Consider the following 22,856-nt stretch of genomic DNA (forward strand, 5'->3'; position numbering starts at 1 on the left):
TCTGCACAAATATCACACAATAATCATTTTAAACATATTTTTCAATGCATTAGATATTTATTCAAACTTGTCCTATTGTCTTCCATAAATCATTGTCAAACTATGTACTGTATCAGCTTAAATGAACAAGCAAACATCCTCGAAGTGCTACAAGACAAATTAGCTTCAAACAAGAAACAAATTAACAAATAAGCTTCACCTCAATAAATGAGGGTTTAAAAAGCACTCAACATGTCCATACTGGGTTCACTGTGTTAGTCCACAAGCCCTGCAGATGTAGCCTCGTCAATGAGAACAGACAACTTGCTTGAATACGTCACAATACTGTGAAATATTTTTGTCTGCATCTCTTTTGCTATGTGTTTTACAATTTTTGTGGAACTCCTTGAGTGCAGACTAGTGCCCATGTTGGCACCATTTTATTCCTGAAGCTCAATGAGACTATCATGGTCAGTAAAAGGTTGGTTCATCTTCGCAAGCTAGTATGCTGTTCTGAATACAGAATCTGTCTCTGCAAACACAGTCTCTGACACAGACACAATTTCCAACTAAATCCTGTCCACCCTTCTCCGTGAGCTCCTGGGCTATTTTGTGTGCTCTGGACATCTCATGTTGTCTAATCTTGTTTCTCAAAGAGGCCAGAGATGTTGATCTACTTGAATCTGAGGACTGGATCTTAAAGTGCACCCACTCCTCAGACATAGACACTCGTTGTTCTGTGAGGACACCGGTTGATTTTGTAGCGCTGCAAAGAGCACAACCTGGAAATAAACAAAACCATGACTAATTAGCATAATACACTTTTTTACCAATAACATCTGCAGAAAAGAGCCAAGATTTACTCAAAAGTATTTAATAAACTGCTTACAATATTTAGATCATGGCTAACAAATGCATGAAAATCAGATAAAAGGAGAAAAATGTTCCACTTTTCAATAGCTAATTATTTGACAACTACTGATAACTAACATATAGTAATGTAATGGTGCAAATGTTTTAAATGCACTTTTAACATGACCATGAATTAACTCTCATTTGCATAGTCATTGACTTTATGAATTTCTGTTGTTTAGATCAGCTTTCCTTTGCATGTGTGCTGACATTTACCTAACTTTCTTTCCCTCCACTCTAACCAAGGATGCCTGTTCTTAAATTCCATAGCCTGACTTTCAGTCCACAAGGCTGGCCAGGAGCTCTCATCTGTGTCCGAAACAAGGAGATAATATAAACATTGTATTCTGTTTATGACTGCACATACACACACACAAAGCTACACACACACACACAGCTACACGCACACACACACACACGCAGTATCTCGCTCCCTTTCTCTTCCATTGATCCACCACACTAACGGCTACAGTTACGTTAATGATAACCATGCTGATTTCACTTACCGGTAAATTTGCGGTAGCGCCGGGCTCGTTCTCTGTCACCTTTAGGACAGCCGCCTGACCTGGCTCTTCTTCTGTAGTGGTAATTCTTTCACACACAGTGACGTCACGAGCTACCCACAATGCAACACGCGCCATATATATATATAAATACGCCATTTTCCTGGAGGTGCAAATATCCTGGAAGTGCAAATATAAACAGCTAGCTAACGTAGCCAGGCAGAGCGCACTAGGTTTTTTTTCTGAATTAACGACCGAAGAAATCGCTGCATGTCTTCGGATTACATCTCTGGACTTGAGGGGTGTGCTTTAGGTCGTTACCAACGTAAACTAGAACTGTGTGGGTTGTCGGATTGCCCTTACAGACTGCCTGCAGATGTATGGAAAAACGACAGTGGCCTTCGTCAATTTTGGCTGCATCTATAATTTCTGGAATCACCAGGTGAATACCCCACTTGTCACAATAATATTATCATGCCATTGCATATATGTGGTATTTTAGAGTTGACTAGATATTGATTAAGGCAATAGACTATGATATTCAGTACAGGAAGCTTAGCAACACCTAGACGGTGTACGGCTGCTTGCACCTCGCGTAAAACGACGGATACCGGAAGTACGGTGTCGCCCTCGGCCCAATACCCGTATGTGTGTGTGAAAGAATAGGGGAACACTTCGGAAAACATTGAAATATTGTCGTCTGTTTTCCTTTCATGTTTGCTTCCTGTTTAGCGCTCCGCGAACCTGAATGGTGGACGGATCAAATTCTGATAACGTTAGAGAAACGTGGGGTTTGTCAGAGCCGAACAAAGTGTGTTGCTGTTGCTTAGCAACAGGCCACAGGCGACGGAAGCCCCAGACGTCCAAAAGTATTAACACAGAAGAGGCGAAAGCGTGAAAGCGCAGTCACAAAATGATGTTGTTACGTATCATCGCTAATTTTTAAGAGGGTATACGGAAATCACTGGCATTTTCTAGTGGGTATACGGCGTATACCAGCGTATCCCGTAGACTACACCACTGCTCCTAGCAGACTCATCCTGGTTCGTAGGACCGGAAAGCCGGAGTTTCCCCTGAATTTAGCCGGCTAAGCGAAAATCCTGCTTCGTAGTATACCCCCCAGGTTAGGTTGCAGGCTAAGAGCTCAACTCAGTGAAAGCACCGCCTGCTGACCAATCAGAGCTCAGTGTGCGGAGTTTAAAGCGATCAAGTCATATTACAGGAGAAAGGAAATACAGAAAATCTGACTATTATAACATTAGCATTAAGAAAGCTTACTTAAATATCGGCCACAACATAAGTAACCGGATCAGAGTACATTAAGTACAGTCCGCGGCATATCACTTCATAATGTATCATATATCTCCTTATCTGAGTCAGCTGAGCCGTATCTGGCCGTGCAACACTCACAGTGTCACATACTGTATGCAGAAGTATTATTTTAAGCAACACATAAGTTGACGAAACACTCGAGACAAATGTAATTGAAGTCAGATCGTGTTTTAGACGGGGCAGTGATATCATAAACCTGTTAATGTACGCATTCAAACACTTTTTCTTTTACCAGCTGTATTCACCTTGCAGGTGCAGCTATGTGGCTTTTATCCTGGATAAAGTGTTTAAGTCATGGATGTTTAAAGTTTAACTTCTTCATTTTTGACTAGTATTAAAGTTCACTTTTCATTCAGGAAGTATGACGCTGCGCTGTCAGTACGCTTCTCCATGTTTGTGATTGGTCGAATGCTCCAGATACCACCCCAACATTGATTGGTTTAAATTGTGTGCAATGCTTTTGTATTTTTCCCCTTCGATTCGGAGAAACAAATATGTTTTCTGAGTAAAGGATGGCAGAAGACACTACACTACCCAGAATCCCCAGCTATCATTTGGCCTACACCATGTGCTCTGTTTGACAAACCCCGTTTTTTTCACCATTCATTCCGATGGCTGGCGTCTATGTCACGTGATCTTCAAATTTCTCCCTGCAGAAAAATAAAACATGGCCGAACTTCGTTTTATTCTGGGTGTAAAATGCCTATTTTAAAGTTAGTTTGGCCATTAAAATGCGTTTTGATGTCATTTGATGCGAGAAATATGAGTTGTTATTTCAGATTATGTGTGCAGTGGATGTACATGATCTTTAGTTTGCTAGTTATTACGAAGATTACTTCAGGAAATCGCGACGTTTTCATTGTTACCAAGGTGGTTGCTAGGGACGCTGCTATCGATATTATTTCTGTTATGTTGTGTAACTGTTTAATGGTGTTATCTTTATTGCTACCCCCTTCCCCGTCAATGTATAGTGTTGGTCCACAGCGCAAACATATTAGTTTAACAAAATCCGCATCTAAAGATAGCCTACGTTATTTCCCCCCTGTGCAATTCCAGGCTCACATCTCACAGCACATCGTCATTAACAAATACCGGAAACAGACCAAAATAATAATAATACCTTATTCCGAGTGTGCTTGCTTTTCTCTTTGAAAGTCATCACATAACGGCATTGTAATACACGGTTCGGCTGCATTACATATTACATATCTGCCGTAGTTCTGTATTTATAGAGCCCTGATGAGAAGACAAACATGAGGAACTGAAAACGTGACGTGGATCATAAATATATCAGCCATTAAACAACATCTTACATTTCTTTTCACACAATACGTCTCCTTGCAGTATCAACACTAATTCGGCTCACTTTTATATTTGATCCAATTGGTAGATAGGCTGTATTTACACCATAAAGGTGCACAGCTGATATAAAGGGACACCTGGTGGTTAAAGCATGTTATTGAATTTCAATATTTTTATTATTAGATATTAATAAGATCCCTATAAAGTATATTCATTACTCGTTATTCTCTACTAATTGTTAATTAAAGACTGTATGTAATGACTATTATGCACATCCCTTTCAAGATTTCAAGATTTTCTAAGGTTTATTGACATATCATATAGGCCTACACAACTATGGTGTAGTTCTGCACTGAATGAAAAACTTGGGTTGCAGGTTCCTCAATAGTGCATTACAAGACATCTATCAATATTTGTGCATACCTCCAGCAATGTTAACTATGTTGAAGCACTTATTTTAACTGATATTATACATAATGTATTATACTCTTATGAGATGTATGTAGATATTTCATCTCCGGCCTTGTCAGGTATTGAACAATAAATAAATAAAGAACACAGAATTGTTGAATATAAAACACAGAATTTGTGTGATTATACTAAATGATTTTCAAATAAACACAACTGCATATTTAACTGTTACACATGCTGATGTAACGCAAATGTTCCAACTTTGGATCAATAAAGTATATCTTATCTTAAGCTGATCGATGGCTACTGCCATATTTGCAAAATGTGCCTCTGAACCTTGACAAGTGCATGTTTCAGGCTTATCAATTAATGTAATGTTATCACAGGGGTCACACACATAAGACCAGCTGTTAAATAAAGCTCTTCTGACCTTAGCTGGCATGTGGGTATATATATTAATACTGCCCATAATGTGCACCATTTATTAATTATATGTTTTAAATGTGAGTGTTTCCTGTCCCCTAAACCTCCAGGGATGTACACAGTTTAATACTGGCAACTTCTTATTATGGGAAATACGAAAACGTCTTTTAAAACTACAACTCCCAGTAGAGACGTGCCATAGAGAACATGTTGCGAAACAGAATAGCCAGCATGTGTAGTTCTGGGGACGGGGTGGGGGAGGGGGGACGCGGTGGACCCGTTCAAATCCAGTTTTGGACAGTCTGCCGTGGTTCCATCCCATTTCAAGTGCTGTTCGAGAATCGGCTTAACCCTCGGAGCACACTCTCCAATCACAGAGCTTGAGGACTATCACGGGGTTTGTCAAGAGCACATGGTGTAGTCCAAACGATAGCTGGGGATTCTGGGTAGTGTAGTGTCTTCTGCCATCCTTTACTCCTGGGAATGGACGCTCACATTACCTTTAAGGGCAGCCGACATAAACGAATGCCGTGCTTCTATGAGCGTCAAATCCCGACGCAGATGGGAATACATTGCAATCAGTTGAAAGCTATTTGCGTCCCTTTATGACGCTGAAGGGGCCTAGGAGCGTCACAATTGGACGCCACGGACACTGACCAAACGTCGCTATTGGACGCTTAGGGAGTGAGAGTGTGTTGGTTACTTCGTTACTTACTAAAATCAGTCATAATCAAACCTCAACAAACACCTGCAAATAACACATGCTAATGTGAAGCTAACGCACAGCTATTTGTTGTTTGTTTATATCACGCAGTCTGTTCTTCTTCTCTGTTTTCCGGTTGTTGCCTGTTTTGAATGACGAATACACACTACCGCCGCCTGCTGGTAAGGAGAGTTATTGCCACTCACGCATGCGCAGTTCGCACGTGCTCGGCTGAAGTCTTTGCGGTGTCTGGTTCCAGTGCAACACATGGCCAACACGCAGGAGAACACGCCGACGCAACAGCGTGAGCAGAGATAGACTGCGCAAAATATACCGATAGCAGGAGACAGACGACAGCCATGGTCAGATAGGAAAACATTCAGGATCTGGATCAGTCTTATGCGACAATGGAAACTGAACTAAAGAGAACATTTGAAACTTTAGCAGTCTGCGTGATCTGCCTGCAGGGAGGGGCGGGCCGGCCCTGCGAGTAAAGTAACGAGTTACTTTATGTAGAGAGTAACGCAGTAGTGTAATATATTACTTTTTTAAAAAGCAATATGTAATATGTAATATATTACTTTTTTTTAGTAACGACCCCATCTCTGCGCAGAATGAAGATAACTTTACATTCATAGACTTTAAAAGGAGACTGCGTGTATAGGAAGAGGCAGACACATTTAAGATAAAAGAAACCACAGAGAACGTGATGAAAACTAATGTTAGACAAGGCAGAGCCCCCGGCAGGATGTCTGCTAACAATAGAAAAGAAGAAGATGCTAACGTTATATGCTACAAATGTGGAATAAGAGGGCATAAGGCAAGAACATGTTACAGAAAAGTGTGGTGTGGTTACTGCAAAAATAACATACGAAGAATCAATGTGCAAGAAAAAAAAAGGGGGACAAGATGGTGTCAGAAAAGTGAAAGAGGAGGAAAACAGCGAACAAGACCAATTCTTCAAGGCAAAGCACACGAAGAGCGGGAGACCTCCAGACAGCGTAGAGATGAGAGGCATCATGGTGGATGCTGGAGCAACATCCCACATCGTGAACGATATTGAAAAGTTTGACAGCTTTGATGACTCATTCCTTTCAGGGACACATTCAGGGACACATTCAGTGGAGTTAGCTGATGGGACCAAATGCAGCGGAATAGCACAACGCAGAGGAACAGCGATTGTGTATCTGCTAGACAACACTGGACGACAACACAGCGCACAGCTACGGGATGCACTGTACATACCTTCATACCCACATGACATCTTCTCTGTGGCAAGAGCGGCAAATGGAGGAGCGACAATCACCTTCAAGAAAGGAGAAAGCCACATGGTTACCAAGGAGTCAGGACAGTAGCAGGTTTGACCTCCACAAGAGTGGACATTTGTATTACTTGCCAATTGTTAAAGAAAATGTCGAAAAATGTAAAGGGTGTCATGATATGCAAACTTGGCATGACATTTTGGGTCATTGCAACTATGAAGATGTACAGAAATGACAAAGTGTAGTGACAGGCATGGAGATAAAAGGAACAGCAGTTAAGCCTACTCAGTTATGTGTGTACACAAGGAAAATTAGAAATAGGGAGCCAGACAGAAAGGCTGAGAAACCCTTAGAGCTAGTACTGATTTAACTGGTCCCATGTCAACACTGAACAGAGAAGGCCACAGATATGCACAGTCATTTACAGATGACTATTCAGGCACCGTGGTGGTATATTTTCTGAAGTCAAAAAGTGATACAGTGCAAGAAAGGTTCTTGGCAGACATAGCACCTTATGGAGAAGTCAAGTGTATTCGTTCAGACAACGGCACTGAGTTTACAAGCCGAGACTTTCAGGCACTCTTAACTAAAAATAGGATTAGACATGAAATGTCTGCACCCTATTCACCACACCAAAATGGTACAGCAGAGAGAAGCTGGCGAACTCTCTATGATATGAGCAGATGCTTGTTGATAGAGAGTGGGTTACCAGACAAGCTATGGAACTACGTTATGCAGACTACAGCTTTTGTAAGAAACAGGTGCTACAGCAGGCGCACAAAGAAAACGCCAATACGAGTTGTTCACAGGCAAAGAACCAAATGTATCCAAACTGCAAACATTTTGTACAACATGTTTTGCTTACCAACAAGAACAAGGGAAGCTAGACTCTAGATGTGAGCAAGGGGTTTTCATTGGCTATGATAAAAACAGCCCAGCTTATTTGGTGTATTACCCAGAAACAGATAGGGTGCAAAAGCACAGGTTGGTGAAATTCACAACCAAAAGCGCAAAATAAAAGGAAACACAAACATTTGAATCACACATAGAATGTGGTCATGAGGATGCACATTCCAGGGCCATAGGCAATGATATAAATGTAGAAAAAGTATCAAGTCATGGTATTCAGATGTGTGTGCCTGAGACTTTACTTGAAGAGACTGAATGTACACAGCCGAGTAAAGCCACAGAGACTGTAACCAAAAGGTATCCACAGAGAAACAAAAGGAGACCAACTCATCTACAATATTTTGAGACTGAGGATGCAGAGGACAAAGCACAAACATGCATGGACTTTTGCTACAGAGCAGTCTGTGATATCCCTCAAACCTACAATGATGCCATAGTGTCAGAAAAGTCAAGGCAGTGGAAGAATGCCATGGACGAGGAGATGCGATCTCTGGAGGAGAACGAGACCTTCCACCTCACCCAGTTGCCACCAGGTAAAAAGGCAGTGGGGGGAAGATGGGTCTATGCCAGGCATGGGCAAACTAAGGCCTGCGGGCCATATACGGCCCGTTGGGCTTTTGAATCCGGTCCGCCGAATATTGGTACAAAATTGTCCAAATTATAGTAAAGACCGCATTCATTTTTGCCTTTTTCCTGCAATACCCGGCATTTCAGTTGATCCCACTAGATGGCGCACTCTAGACACAATTGACCTTTGCTGGAGTCTGACTCCAGCAGGCCCCACTCGGCAACCCGGCAAGATCAAAGAACCAAATACGTCACGCTTATATTGGAGGGGGGCTAGATGAACCTGAGCAATAACAGTTCATGGCGAGTACGGCGAATACAAGTTGTAACAAGCACAGGGTGTCCGCGGGGTCTTAAAGTATTAAAAGTTGATAAATCAATTTAGCGAAAATTAAGGCTATTAAAAAGTATTAAATGGCATTTTCCACACTGTAAAACCTAACATCGTGTTAAATAAGAATGAATAAGTAAGCCTTACTTATGTTTTATTAACTTGTTAACAACACTCAGTTTAAATAATTAAGCTGTAATGCGGGGTCGAAAAACCTAACTAACTCAATGTAATTGATGTCAGCTAATTTAGAAAAACTAAGTTAGTGGAAATGGGGAACATTATGACATGCGCAGATCACTCCTTGACCACTTGGCGCTCAAAGTTACGTTCTGGAACTTTCTGGAAGATTTCCGAACATGCCCTGCAGCAGATGGACGTTTCCTCAATGGCTAGCCGCTATGGTCATTGTCGCACTACAGTGAATCTTGTGCTTTGCACACTGCTTTGGTGAGTACATATTAACATCCCAACCGTTTTGCTGTCTTGTTGTATTTCATCTCAAGGTTTATATGCTTGCTAGTTAAGATAACATTAGCTAACGTTAGCTAATGCTATCTTAACTATTGCAGACATAATGTGGCGAAATCGTGTCGCAGCTTGGCCCAGGAGATAGTCTTAAGAGTTTCAACATTTAATATACGGAGATAGACAAGGGCTGACTTGATTTATCTGCATAAACGTTTTTGTATGAGTTGAGGTTCTGTTTAGAAAGCATTGAACAAAGACTAGCACGTGAGTAACTTCATTATTAATGTCAGTGTTTTAGCCTAATGCCGTGACTTGTGGCTGTGTTCAGTTTTATATATATTAGCCTACAACAAAGTATAAAGTTACACTTCACAACGTGTGAGCGCCAATCAGTATATACTCCAAGTGGGTTGCGGTGCGGGATCGGGAGCTTGAGGAGGGACTCTCCCACTAGGGGCGGCCGTTCCTGGGTGCAGACTGCGGGTCCCTCCGCCAGCTCCGCGGTGCTGCAAGCCGTCACTGCGGCGCTGGCGGAGAGACCCTCCCGCTACGGGCGGCCGTGCCTGGGTGGAGACTGCGGGTGCAACCTCAAGCTCCGCGAAGCTGGCTTGGCCATATACCGGGCATCACCGCGACTCGCTCTTTTGGCTATGTCTGTGGGCGTTACAATTCGCTGCAACGGGGAGTGGCGGGGGTCGTCAGGTTCCAACGTGAGGTGTAGATGTAACGTTCTTGCCGTCTGAAGTCACTGTTGATAATTTTACAATCAGTTTCTTTCTATTTTAATTGTTTACATATGCACACAATTGTTACATGAGCACACACTATTTATATCCTATTTATGTTGCTCTCAAAGTGCATCAGATTAATGGATTTCAATTTTCAAATAAATCCTGAAATTGTAAACAAAAACAAAAAATCCCAAACAATGTGTGACAGTTGAATCATGTATTACACAGTAATAGTAGTCTATTACCTTTTAATAGTTTATTTTACAATAATCATATGGAGATACCAACTGAAATGGTTGTTTCACTCCTGCATATGTTTAAAGTGCATTTGGTGAAACTTGATTTAAATTAGCATAGTTTAAAAGCTAACTGATATTAGTCTACATTTAAAAAGAGTATAGTGTTTACATTCAATGTAACCATAATCTGTTATAATAGTGAAGATGTTGGCTGGCATACTCAGTTGAATAATATGGATTTGATGGTTGTAATATCCAGGTCTTTGTGATTTAAAGGCTATGCCATATTAAAAAAATGTGGTGATGATTTGTCATGTTTGCAATCTTTGCTATAATCGATTAAATGTCTGTTTTTGTTAGAAATATCTGCTTACAAATGTTTTATTCTTCCCCATTCAGGCTTTAACAGATGATGGCAACTCCACACATTCCATGATCACAGCAGTAAAAGGTATTTTTACACACTACACAATTCCTCTCTGATCGTTTGTATTTGTTCTATAAGCAGCTGCGTAAGAGCTTTATGTTAAAGGCCCATGTCATGCTTTTCCGGTTCTTACCCGTCCCCTTGTGTTATGAAGGTTTTTCTGCATGTAAACTGTCTGCAGAGTCACAAACCCTTAAAGTACACCCTGTAGCGAGTAAAGCTCTAACACAGAAAATACCTCCCCAAAACGCCTCGTTGGAGATTTCTAATTTTCCAATTTTTTCTTCCTGGCCGTTATGACGTGTGAACACCCAGTTGCCCCACCCAGAGCCTTGACGTGCATAGAGCTCTGTGAGCGCTGACAGACGAGTTGGAATCTCACAGCGTTTATCAACCTTTTTCTTACTCAATATCAAGCCACACTTATTGTTTTTACTTCGGCTGTGAGTGTTTGTGTGTGCTCAGGATGAGTTTGGCTGTGTTTAGGTGTGTATCGCCAATCAGAAAACCACACCGCCACGGAGCGCACACTGCAGCTCAGACTGCAGCTGGGAGCTTCTCAACGTCCCGACCAATCAGAGCACACTGGGCTCACAGGGAGGGGGGGGAGCTCCAACAAGGCGTTTAGGACAGAGTGAAATTCAGTGAATACACGTAGTATACAGAGATGCTGTATAGAAACCAATGTGATTTTGGAACATTGCACAATATAAATCTATTTTAGTATACCTCAACAATGGAATTATGATCTGTGGAAATGGCCATGACATGGGCCCTTTAACATCACTAGAATTTGATCACAACAATAGCATGGATGCAATTTAGTCCTCTTCTCACTTTCACTTATTTCATAATACAAGTTTTGCATTCTAAATCAGGTAAATACAACACTGTAGTTTCTAAATTGCTGTATACGTGATGTTTGATTGTTTTTATTGGTTTGTCGTTCTTGATTTTCAGATTTGCCAAGCAGATCGAAAACCTTCGATGGAGTGGACCTGTAAGTTCTGGTCATTTTTCATTATCATAACATTTGGCAAATATTATTGTTCTAATTTTTTGATTGACTAATCAATTAGTAAACAAAACGTTGCAGCAATAAATCAAAACAATTATATTAATTATAGAGAAATCTCAGCATACATTATTATATTGTTGTGGGCTAGACGTGTACCCTGCCTTTCTATCTAAGCCAGAGGTGCCCAGTACGTCGGGGGCAATGCTGGTAGACCGCGAGTCATTCATTAAAATAAAAAAAATCAAGCTCCGTTAAAATAGACAAAACAGGTTTTGATCCCTCCTCCCTTGTCCTCCCTGCCACTTAATTCAGGAGTTTACTTGATTGACAGAAAAAGCGACCTATCGCTTTCCAGTCTGTTAACCCAGAATGCAAAGCGATATAACATCAGTCAAGTGCCGGGTCGTGATGGGAATTCCGGCTCTTCTTGGTGAGCCGGATCATTTGGCTCGGCTCACCAAGAAGAGCCGGCTCTTTCGGCTCCCAAAGGGCTCTTCAGTTTACCACATATTATACCTATTATAATTAAATCAAATGCCATGCCTCATTTCGCTCCATTTGCTCTTTCCAGCGCTGTTTTTGCAGGGGGCTGATTCTGTGAGCTGCAGCTGACCACGCCCCCCTGCAGGAGAGGGGAGCGTGCTCTGAGATCAGCTGCTAGGCTGCAGCAATTGTGCTACTTTGTGCACATTGTGCAAGCAACGATGTTTTCAAATCTGTAATCAAAAAGCTCCTCAAAAACACTATCGAAGCAGTTCCTGCCTTTGTTACGTTAGTTGAAACAGTAACAACGGACTACTTTTCTTAGCGGATGCATGTCAATTTAAATCAATACATAAAACTATTTTTTAAATCAATAAAATCATTTTCTAAATCCATAAAAACATTTCAATTAATATTGGGAGTCATGTCGTTACTTTGTTGAGAATGTGGCCGTGTGTAATAAGCGGGATAATGTCCACATTGCAGATTGCATAATGTGCCTTCATGCCGATCTAGATCCCTCTGCAAAAAAAAACGGCTCGTTCGCGGGCGAGAGCCGGCTCCCGTCGTTCACTTAAAAGAGCCAGCTCTTTTTGAGAGAGAGAGAGAGAGAGAGATTTTTTGATTTTTCAAACCACTTTTATTCACAAATCAAATGACCAAACAGACACATTGACACACATTGTCAGTTCAGACAACTACTGAAAATAAGATCGTCATTCACCACAGAACACAAAGCATTTTTAAAGCACCACATGGCCTCAAATTCTCCCACATTTTTGGTTAAGCAAAAATAACCATAGTCCGCTTTCAGTCTTGCTTTAACCATCCGCTTGAAAATCAAAACTGCATCGGTATCCAAAGATTCCGCAACTTTATTCCTCCTGCTGAGGTAGATGGCCATTTTAGCCTGCCCCAACAAAAAATTCAAAAGCTGACTTTTGCACTTTTGCTTCTGGCTGTACCGACAACCCAAAATGAACATTGTCTTATAAAAAACCACATTAAACAAAAACAACATCTGAGTGAGTAACTGAAAAAGACAAAGGAGTCGACCACATTCCGTAAAGCAATGAAAAATGGTTTCCCTCTGTTCACAGAAAGGACAGGCGTCAGACACTGCAGGGTTGATCACTGAAACAAAAGCATTAACAGCTACCGCAGCGTGGAGGATCCTCCACTGGAGGTCCCCACCCCTCTTAGTCAGCGGAGGCTTGTAGAGCGCTCTCCATTCAGGCCTCTGAGCCTCCGTCAGGCCCAGGTGGGCTCTCCACCGGGTGTCCACTCGCTCTTGGAGTCTGCTCTGATTTAGCACCTTTGTCACCAAATAATAAAATGTTTTGTTGGACATGGTGCTAAACTTAAAATCAGTAACATTGTCCAACTTTAACAAAAAACCCTCACAACTGAGATCAGGAAAACATCGCATCTCTGGAAAAGAGTCATTGTCATTTGGAGACTTCAGTCCGTTACAGTGAGCAGCGATCAGCGCCAGCTCTGATTGGCTGAGCTGCTGCTTCCAGCTCTGCAGCAGGAGGCTGACCACCCGGACTGACCTGAGGCTCAGACGTGAGGCCAGGCCTGCAGCGTTGTCCAGACGGGGCCCACACACCTCCACCACCTGGCCCAGCGTGAGGATCTTCTCCTCACAGAGTCTCTGTTGTAGAGAAGGCCCTACTCCACACACAAACCGAGATCCACGGACCACCGGCTCTCTGAGGAGCCAGAACAGTGAGCCACAGCACTCTGGTCTCTCTCTTCTGAGTAGTCCCCACACCTTGAAGAGACCTCCATAGAACCCCGAGAGATTGTTCAGGCGTAATCCTTTCAGATCCATTAGGAACAGCGACTCAGCCAGACCCAGCCCACCACAGCGCTCCAATAAGGCCCGAGCTACGGGTCTCCAGACCAGGTCAGCAGGTCCAGTCAGGAACCTCTGGACGAACCGGAGCCTGAAGGCCGCCCCTCTGCTTGCCAGGTGAACCAGGCCATGTCCCCCCTCCTCCTTTGGCAGGAACAGGACGCTCTGAGGGACCCAGTGCATGCGGTCCCAGAAGAAGTCCACCATGAGAGCCTGCACCTTGGACAGCAGGTTTACGGGTGGGTCGGTGCACGCCAGCCGGTGAGCCAGCATGGAGGAAACAAGGTTATTTAAAATAAGGATACGCCCTTTAAAAGAAAGTTTGGGAAGGATCCACTTCCACTTCTTTAACCGGCCTTCCACTTTCTCTATAATCCCGTCCCAGTTTTTTAAACAAAACGTGTCATCACCAATATAAATACCCAGGTACTTTAACCCTGCCCTTTTCCAACCAAGGCCCCCAGGTAACAACAAGCGGTCAATGCTGCCCTCTCCTACTGCTAAAGCCTCACTTTTCCCCCAGTTGACTCGAGCAGATGAGATTTTGCAAAAATTGCTCACAATTTCAGTTAAAACATTTATGTCATCTTGTTTTTTAACAAAGACCATTAGGTCAGCAGACAATTTAAAAACATCCCTACAGCCAGGAAAAGAAAAACCCTGTAACTTTGACCTTAACCGGTGTAAAAAAGGCTCTATGGCCAGGGAGTAGAGCATCCCGGACAAAGAGCAGCCCTGTCGGACTCCTCTCTGAGCTTCAAAAGGAGCACACAAACTACCGTTTATCTTCAGTACACTCTCAATGTCCCTGTACAAGACCTGGATCTTGGCTATGAGACCAGAGCTGAACCCAAAAGCTTCCAGCGTCTGCCACAAGTACTGGTGTTCAACTCGGTCAAAAGCCTTTTCTTGGTCTAGAGAAATCAGACCAAGCTCACAGCCCAATGAACCGGAGAGGTCCAAAACATCTCGAATTAGAGTCACGTTGTCAGTTATCAACCTGCTGGGTACACAGTATGTCTGGTCTACGTGAACGACATGCTCCATCACTTTCCTCAGCCTCGTCGCTAACACTCTGGAAAGCAGCTTGTAATCGGTACAGAGTAGAGACACAGGACGCCAGTTCTTAATCTCCTGCAGGTCTCCTTTCTTAGGGAGGAGAGTGAGCACAGCTCTCCTGCAACTCAGAGGCAACCTCCCGTTACTTAGACTGTCTCTGAGCACACTCAGCAGGTCGTCACCTATAACTGGCCAGAGAGCCTTATAGAAGTCTGCAGGCATGCCAGGAGCCTTCCCACTCTGCATGCTCTGCAGGGCTTCCTGCAGCTCCTGGGCAGAGAGCTCCGCCTCCAGCTCAGCATGGTCCTCCTCAGGGACGTTAGGAAGGCCCTCATAGAACGACTGCGCCACCTCTGGCTCGGCCCGGAACTCTGTTCTGTAGAGCTCTTTGTAGAACTCCACAGCACACTGACGAATGTCGGCGGACTCCTGAAGCAGCTGCCCAGCATTGGATCGCAGGGAGTGCATCAGCCTCCTCTGACCATTCTTACGCTCGAGACCAAAGAACAAGTGAGAGGGAGCATCCATTTTCACGATGTTCTGAAAACGGGATCTGACCAGAGCACCCTGAGCAGAAAACCCCAGCAGGTCAGACAGAGCTGAGCTTTTACTTTTGAAAACGTCAACATGTTCTCGCTCTCCTGTGGAGTCTGCCAATCCCTGCAGCTCCACCACTTCTCTCTCCAGAGCTCTCAGAGATCTAGCCATGTCCTTTGTGACATTGAAAGTGTACTGCAGGCAAAGCTGCTTGATCTTCACTTTACCTACTTCCCACCACTGCTGAAGAGAATTGTACTCTCTCTTACATAAACGGTAGTCTTCCCAAAAGAATTTAAAAACATTTTTAAAATGGTTGTCGGCCAACAGAGAAGCATTAAAGTGCCAATACGCACTATTACACTTAACATGATTAATAAAAACTGAGACTTGTACGAGGGAATGGTCAGAGATTCCCACTGGACTGATGGAGCAGCTTCTGCTCACATTCATGTGATGGTTAAAAACATAGACACGATCCAGCCTAGCTAGAGACAACAGGTTATCCCTAGAGTGCACCCACGTGTACTGCCGCTGGCCCGGGTGGAAGTGCCTCCAAACATCACACAGCTCAAAGCTTTCTGTTAGCCTTATTAAGGCACTCTTCGAGGCAGCATGCGGCTCCTGGTGGTTCCTATCCAGCACAGGGTTCTCTGTGCAGTTGAAGTCACCCCCCAGGAACAGATACTCCTCACTATCACAGGTGCTAAGAGTGTGTTTCAGTTTCTCAAAGAACAAAAGCCTCTCTGCGCCCACACTGGGAGCATAAATATTTATAAAACATATTTTAACTTTTTCAAATTCAGCATTTATTTTGAGCAAGTGTCCTGGGATGACCTCATCGACCGCACAGGAGAAGGGTGTAAAGCCCCTCGCAAAGAGAATGGCAACCCCTCCACTATTGCTGCGCTTATGGCTGAAGAAACCCTCCCCCCCCCCATTCCCTCCTCCAGTCACTCTCATTCTCAGCAGTGCTGTGAGTTTCCTGGAGAAACGTCACATTTAAATTCTTGTTTCCTAATAAAGTAAATAAAGATGCTCTCTTAGCATCCCCTCGAGCACCGTTAATGTTTAAAGAGCCCAGCTTTATGTCACTCATAATGAAATTATAGTTGCATCCTAACAAAATCAAAAACCTGGCTGAAGATAAATAAAAAATAAAACCAAGATGTACTTATTCATAATTCTTTGCAGTTTCCTCTCTAATCCTCTGAAGTATCTTCTTTAAACGAGCCTTCTCTGGGCTGCTGAAAAAAAGTTCCCCTAAAGCTTCTTTGCGCCGCATGAGAACCCTGGCAGCATTGTGAAATATCTGCACATCACCAAAAAAATCCTCTAACTTCACCGACCTCAACCCCTTAGTTTCCGCCAGAAAAGATCTGATCCTCTGGATAGAATACTCCTCTCCCTGTGTTACCTCAACGATGTCAAAGAATGACTCGCTGTCACTGTCCTCTGGGACTCCCTCTGGCTGAGAGGAGGAACACAGCAACTCCTTCTTTGACACCTTCCCTTTTTGAGTCACACTTCCTTTGCTCACTTGTTCATTTTTTCTTTTAACAGGTAACCTTAATAAATCCTCATCCATTACCACATCCTCCAGAACAGACTCAGCCACTCTGGCTGCAGTGTGTTCACTATCTGCTTCCTGTGTGACCTGAGTGTCCTTATGTGTGATACTGTGTGTACCGGCTGCCTGTGTGCTTTCCACGCGTGACACCGTTGGCTCTGCCCCTGACCGACTGACCGGCGGCTCCACCACCGGCGGCCCGGCCGCGGACAAAAAAACCGGCAGCGGCTCTGCCGCGGGCACGGACCCCATCACCGGCAGCGGGCAAAGGGACCTGCAGCGGCTCTGCCGCGAGCGCGGACCCCAGCACCGGCGGCCCGGCCGCGGACAAGGCAATCTGTAGCGGCTCTGCCGCAGGCACCGTCGGGCCGGCTGCGAGCGCAGACACCCCGGGCGCGTCACCCGCCCTCTCCGGGCACACGCGGATCTGGTGTCCTGCCGCTCCACAACCATAGCATCTCAAACTGTCAGACGTAACATGGACAGTATACACAAAATCATCAATTTTATACTTAAGAGTCAGATTTAGTTCCCCTTCATCCTTTTTCAGGACCATAAGCACCTGTCTCCTAAAAGACACAACGTGCTTCAGGTTTAATCACTAGCCCGCTCTCCACCAGCTGGTTAGCTTTCTCCGTGCAGTCTAAAAAAATAACCACTGCACTGTTCATGCGGGAGGCAGATTTAACTCTGCCATATCCCACCACAGCCCCCACAGCCAGACCACACTCCTCCACCGACACACCGACAGGTGGAGAGAGCAGTTGTAAAACTTTAAACGATCGCTCTCCGCTATACTCACCGGTCCACTCACAATCAGAGAGAGAGAGAGAGAGAGAGAGAGAGAGAGAGTCCCCTATGGCAGCTGGTGCTGAGGCTAGCTGCCCCCTCTCAGAGCCACTCTGACCAGTCTCTCAGCAGCGCTACTCTCCAAACACCAATCGCAGTCAAACGCATTATAGCACAATGTAAAGACAACTATTTACAACATTGGGAAGACGAGACGAGAAGCCAAAGCAGATTAGAATGTTACCTGGCTCTAAACAGAGAGTACGAGCTTGCAGAATATCTCTCTACTGTCAGAGATAGAAAGCAGAGACAGATCCTAACCAAGTACAGGCTCAGTGACCACACACTGGCAATCGAAACAGGAAGACTCAAAAGATCCTGGCAACCAAAAGAGAACAGAATATGTGGTCACTGTACGACAGGTGAGACCGAGACAGAGATGCACTTCCTCCTGAAGTGCCAAACATTCAACGAAGTAAGGAGCGTTTACTGGAACAAGTTGAACTCTGTAATCCCAGGTTTCAAGGAGGTTGATGACCTCTCAAGACTGAGAGTACTCCTAGGAGAAGGAGACAAGGCACACCTAGCTGCCCAATATGTATACACATGCCACAACCTGAGGGACAGTGAATGACACACGCACACACACACACACACACACACACACACACACACACACACACACACACACACACACACACACGTTGAAATGTAATTATATCACTGTATATATATCATCAATAATATGTAAACATTTGAAATGTATGTTAATGTTGTTAATTATTTTGTATTGTGATGTTTTGGCAACATTGTTTAATTTAACTTTCATGCCAATAAAGCCCCATTGAATTGAATTGAATAGAGAGAGAGAGAGAGAGAGAGAGAGAGAGAGAGAGAGAGAGAGAGAGAGAGAGAGAGAGAGAGAGAGAGAGAGAGAGAGAGAGAGAGAGAGAGAGAGAGAGAGAGAGAGAGACCTATATTGGACCTATGTATATTTCATTATAACTTTGAGAGACTGTTCATAGGACCCATTTGAGTCTGGTATCTAAGTTGACTGTTCTACTCGTTTATTGTATTCCTTGTACTTATATTTGTGTTTTATGTTTAAGAGTGGTTTCTTAGCCTGCTTGTTATGTGTTTCTTAACAGAGAGAGAGAAATAGAGAGAGGTTAACATGCCATTTTAGTTTTATGTATTCATGTATTTGTTTCTGTTCAAGAACCCAAATAGAGTTGTTGTAGTTATCCCATGTATACATAACACGTGTTATTCAGCAACCCTTGCAATTTGGGATTTTATTTTTGGTTGGTAGACCTCGGTGAGCTGGTCATTTCAAAAGTAGCCCACCGGCCCAAAAAGTGTGGGCACCCCTGATCTAAGCCATAGTGGTTGCCTGCTTGCACAATTGTTATGATTTAAACTAATGTCTTCCTAATGTGCTGATTTTCCATCTCCTACCCCACCCCCTTCTCTACTTTTTCAGGTATTTGCCAAATTTAATCGGATTACCAGTCGGAACCTCGAGGCAGACTTCTTTGAGGCTCTGGACCAGCACACCCCACGTCCAACTGTTCAAGTCAAAAAAAGGATCGGTGGGACAGAAACTGCAGAGCATCAACTGGTCGGTAAGTAATATAACGTAGCAACCTTTTGTCAGATACATTGATGACGATATGGTACTACTTCAAAAGCCTTCTAAAATAATTAAAACAACCCCGCAAAAAGATGGAAAAGGCCAAAATGTTTCATCTTGTGAGTTTGTCATTTAAACTTTATCTTCTTTATCTCTATCATTAGACACCGGACGCGACTGAACAGCGCTCTGTTGTCCTCAAAGGCATTCCGATTGTTCTTGGCGACGACTCCAAGGATTTCTTCAAGACATGCTTTGTAAGTACTTGAACACAAAAAAACTGTTTGGTTTGCATTTATTGAAAAGTCATATCCCCTATTTACACAAACTTGCAACCAAAAGATTTAATTTGGTGTCTTCAAAATACTGTACACTAAATTCCATGACCAGGAGTCTAGATTAGAGGTGTAAAATAAATGTACGTTCCTAGCTGTATTTGCATCCATAGCATTAGTTTCCTCACACCACATTTACAGAACCTTTTTGGATATAATGTTACAACGCAGTGTGTACAGACTTTAATGCAAATGCAACATGAATGCTTTCATCGGAAGACCGAGTCTAATAGGTAGCGATGATAGTCTAAATAACGTGTTTTTCTTTGCAGGATACAACGAGAGATGAGGCCCTATCATCCGTCACTGTTGGTGTGCTGTTCTCAGCGAAGACAGTCCTCAGGAGGGTCCGAGCACAATGCAAATCGAGCCCATCTCCACTGACATTGTGCTTGAGGGAGGTATTGTCATGGAAGAGATCAAAAACTTTCCACAGGCCTGTTATTTGGCCTGATATATGCTTTGCATTTAGATCACCCAAAATGCATGGCAAATACTCTGAGGTTCGTTCAAACAGTGATGCTTGGACTGGTAACCAAACTATTAACTTTGAGAAAAGCCCTTAGTCAAGATAGTCCTCAGCTATCAGATAGAACTTGGCACTTAAAAAAGTTGCACCGTTAAATGTTATGACAAAAGTTTGTTACTCTGGGGAAACTGTTATAACTCTGTCAATTGTTGAGAGCAAAGTACAATATACTCTTCTTCATAGTGGTCATTATATATTTTTTATTTTTACAATTGGTGTGTTGTGCACTGCTGTTTTTATTAAGATATGGGTTTTGAGTACTTAAAAAGCACTGTTTGTTGGCACTTGAAAATAAATGTTATATTGCAATTGAATCAATTTGTGTTTTTAATGCATTATTTTTGGAGATTGTTTGAGTTTACACAACGTGTTTAGAGATTTGTTGTAGTACAATTATCTTAGTTAGCAGGAATTAGTTTGTTTAAGTAGGGGTTAATTTATTCATTGAGTTCACACAAATAAAAAAAAATAGGTCAATGCAAAGCATGCCTTTTTAAGTTGACATAACTTAGTTTACATAAGTTGACATAACGTAAAAGGTTTGTGTCAGCTGTACTTCTCAAAATTAATTGAAGCACACTTAGAATACACAAGTTGTTCATACTTAGGGACGGGTGGCGCAGTGGTCTGTGCTGGGGAACTCCAGTTCGAAACCCGCTCCCGCCGCCACTGCGTCAGGCCGTTGTGTCCTTGGGCAAGACACTTCACCCGGATTTGCTCCTGTGGGTATTGTCCACAGTACATGTATAATACCAATGTATACTTGTAAAAGCGCCTCGATGACCTCGAGGCGTGAAGATGTGCAATGATCATCAGATCAAGGGGTGAAACCCGCCGCTGCTGCGTCTGTAAAGCCGGTGGGTCCTTGGGCAAGACCCTTCACCTGAACTTGCTCCTGTGGGTATTGTCCACAGTATCTGACCATTGCATGTATGATGTGCAATGTGTGTATATGTAAAGCGCTTTGAGTCATTGATAATGCGCTATAATAAATGTAAGGAATTATTATTATTATTATACTCACCATTCTAAGTTAAGTTAACTTACTTATTGTGAGGCAACGAGTTTGCATACTTTTTCTAAGTTACCACAACTTATTAAGTTTTACAGTGAAGGTATTAAGAAGGTCCACAGCAACGACAACATGAAACACCCTTTAACTTACTGAAACAACATGTCGGGAAACCCCCTCAAGGTGGCGGCGGCCCCATGCATAGCGTGCCATAAAATGCTCCTTCTTATTTTAAGTTTCGTTGCCTTGCTCCGCTCTGTGGGGGGGGGGGGGGAATTATCTGCTGGTGGCAGTGTTGCCAACTCCATAGTAAGGAAAGTAGCTATTGGCTGTCCAGAAAGTTGCCAGAAGTCGCTAAATGACGTCATCGCCTAATTTGCATATCATGTAAGGGCGGTAAAAAAACTTTTTCATGAAGTATGGTGCTAGAACACCATTTATCATCTCGGTGCACTTTGTCCGATGCATTTTGAAGTGCTTAGCAGCAGTGGAGTCCGAGAAAGCAGCTTTACATGCCTCCCCAATGTGATCACATGCCATCATTGAACAGTGTTCAGCCATAGCTAAAGCCATGATGGCTTCAGCCTTTTTTGCAGGGTCAATTGTTTTAATTTTAAATAATGGCAGCTTGCTTTGAGTGGCACTGTCATAAGGCTTTGCCTTTTGAGTATGTTTTTGGGTTTTAACATGCTTCTTGATGTCAGACAGTTTTGCATAGAAATCCCCCTTACAATAAAGGCAGTATGCCCGTGTGTCATCTCCAATAAATGGCTTCAACCATCCTTTATATTCAGGGATTGATTCCCACTCCTTTCTGTACTTTCGATAATATAATTTAGACTGTGCCATTGTCACAGAGAGGCACACACACAGTGGACGAGGTGATTGAGTGACTGAGGCTGTGTGAGTCAAAGCAAAGGCAGTTATTTATTATAGTGTGAAAGTGAGTGAAGAAACATTTACATTTTACATTTAAATCCCGCTCAAAACCAGGACGGCTTGGCAGTTGGCGCATGCGCAATTCATTTGCAGTCTCGACGCGGGGGAGTGTGGTTGTCTCCTCGCTGCTCTCTCTTGCGGCTTTCACACCAGCGCTTTTCAGTTTCTAGCTCCGAGCGGGAGCTTTTCTGGTTCAGCTCCGGTTTCCCTTTTCAGCTCCTGCTCTGTTCACACCGCCCACTGGCGCCCCAGAGCTGCCCCTGCTGCGTCATGACGTCACCGTTTACATAGCTGATTTGCTCCCCAACGGCACCCATTACGGCGCTCACAACAACAGCGTCGTGTCGATGATCGTGTTGCTTTTAATCACACAAAGCCAGAATAAATTGAATAACGACTTCTCCAACCTTATACTTTGCTCCAGAGTGCCGTGGTTCATTGTTTATTAATGTGTTTCTGCAGCATTTACCGACCGCTGCAGTATTGGCTGCTCTTCCACGGGAGTTTATTCTCCCGTTAGCTCCCGGTTAGCTCACACTGCAGCGGCCGCTCTAAAGTATTCACTGTCCGACTCACACAAGCAGCTGAT

At 43.4% G+C, this 22,856-nt stretch overlaps 2 long non-coding RNA genes across 2 annotated transcripts; both read left to right on the top strand.

Annotated features, from left to right (window-relative positions):
- The first annotated feature begins 8,995 nt into the window (after positions 1 to 8,995).
- LOC139434106 (uncharacterized) lies at positions 8,996 to 12,326 on the top strand. Its single transcript, XR_011643532.1, has 4 exons — positions 8,996 to 9,084; positions 10,475 to 10,526; positions 11,463 to 11,502; positions 12,092 to 12,326. It is a non-coding gene; the product is annotated as an uncharacterized lncRNA (long non-coding RNA).
- A 6,982-nt stretch (positions 12,327 to 19,308) lies between these two features.
- On the top strand, positions 19,309 to 20,619 carry LOC139434105 (uncharacterized). Its single transcript, XR_011643531.1, has 3 exons — positions 19,309 to 19,444; positions 19,617 to 19,709; positions 20,060 to 20,619. It is a non-coding gene; the product is annotated as an uncharacterized lncRNA (long non-coding RNA).
- The last annotated feature ends 2,237 nt before the right edge of the window (positions 20,620 to 22,856 follow it).

This window comes from Pseudochaenichthys georgianus, chromosome 7, assembly GCF_902827115.2.
Source record: "Pseudochaenichthys georgianus chromosome 7, fPseGeo1.2, whole genome shotgun sequence".
NCBI lineage: Eukaryota > Metazoa > Chordata > Actinopteri > Perciformes > Channichthyidae > Pseudochaenichthys > Pseudochaenichthys georgianus.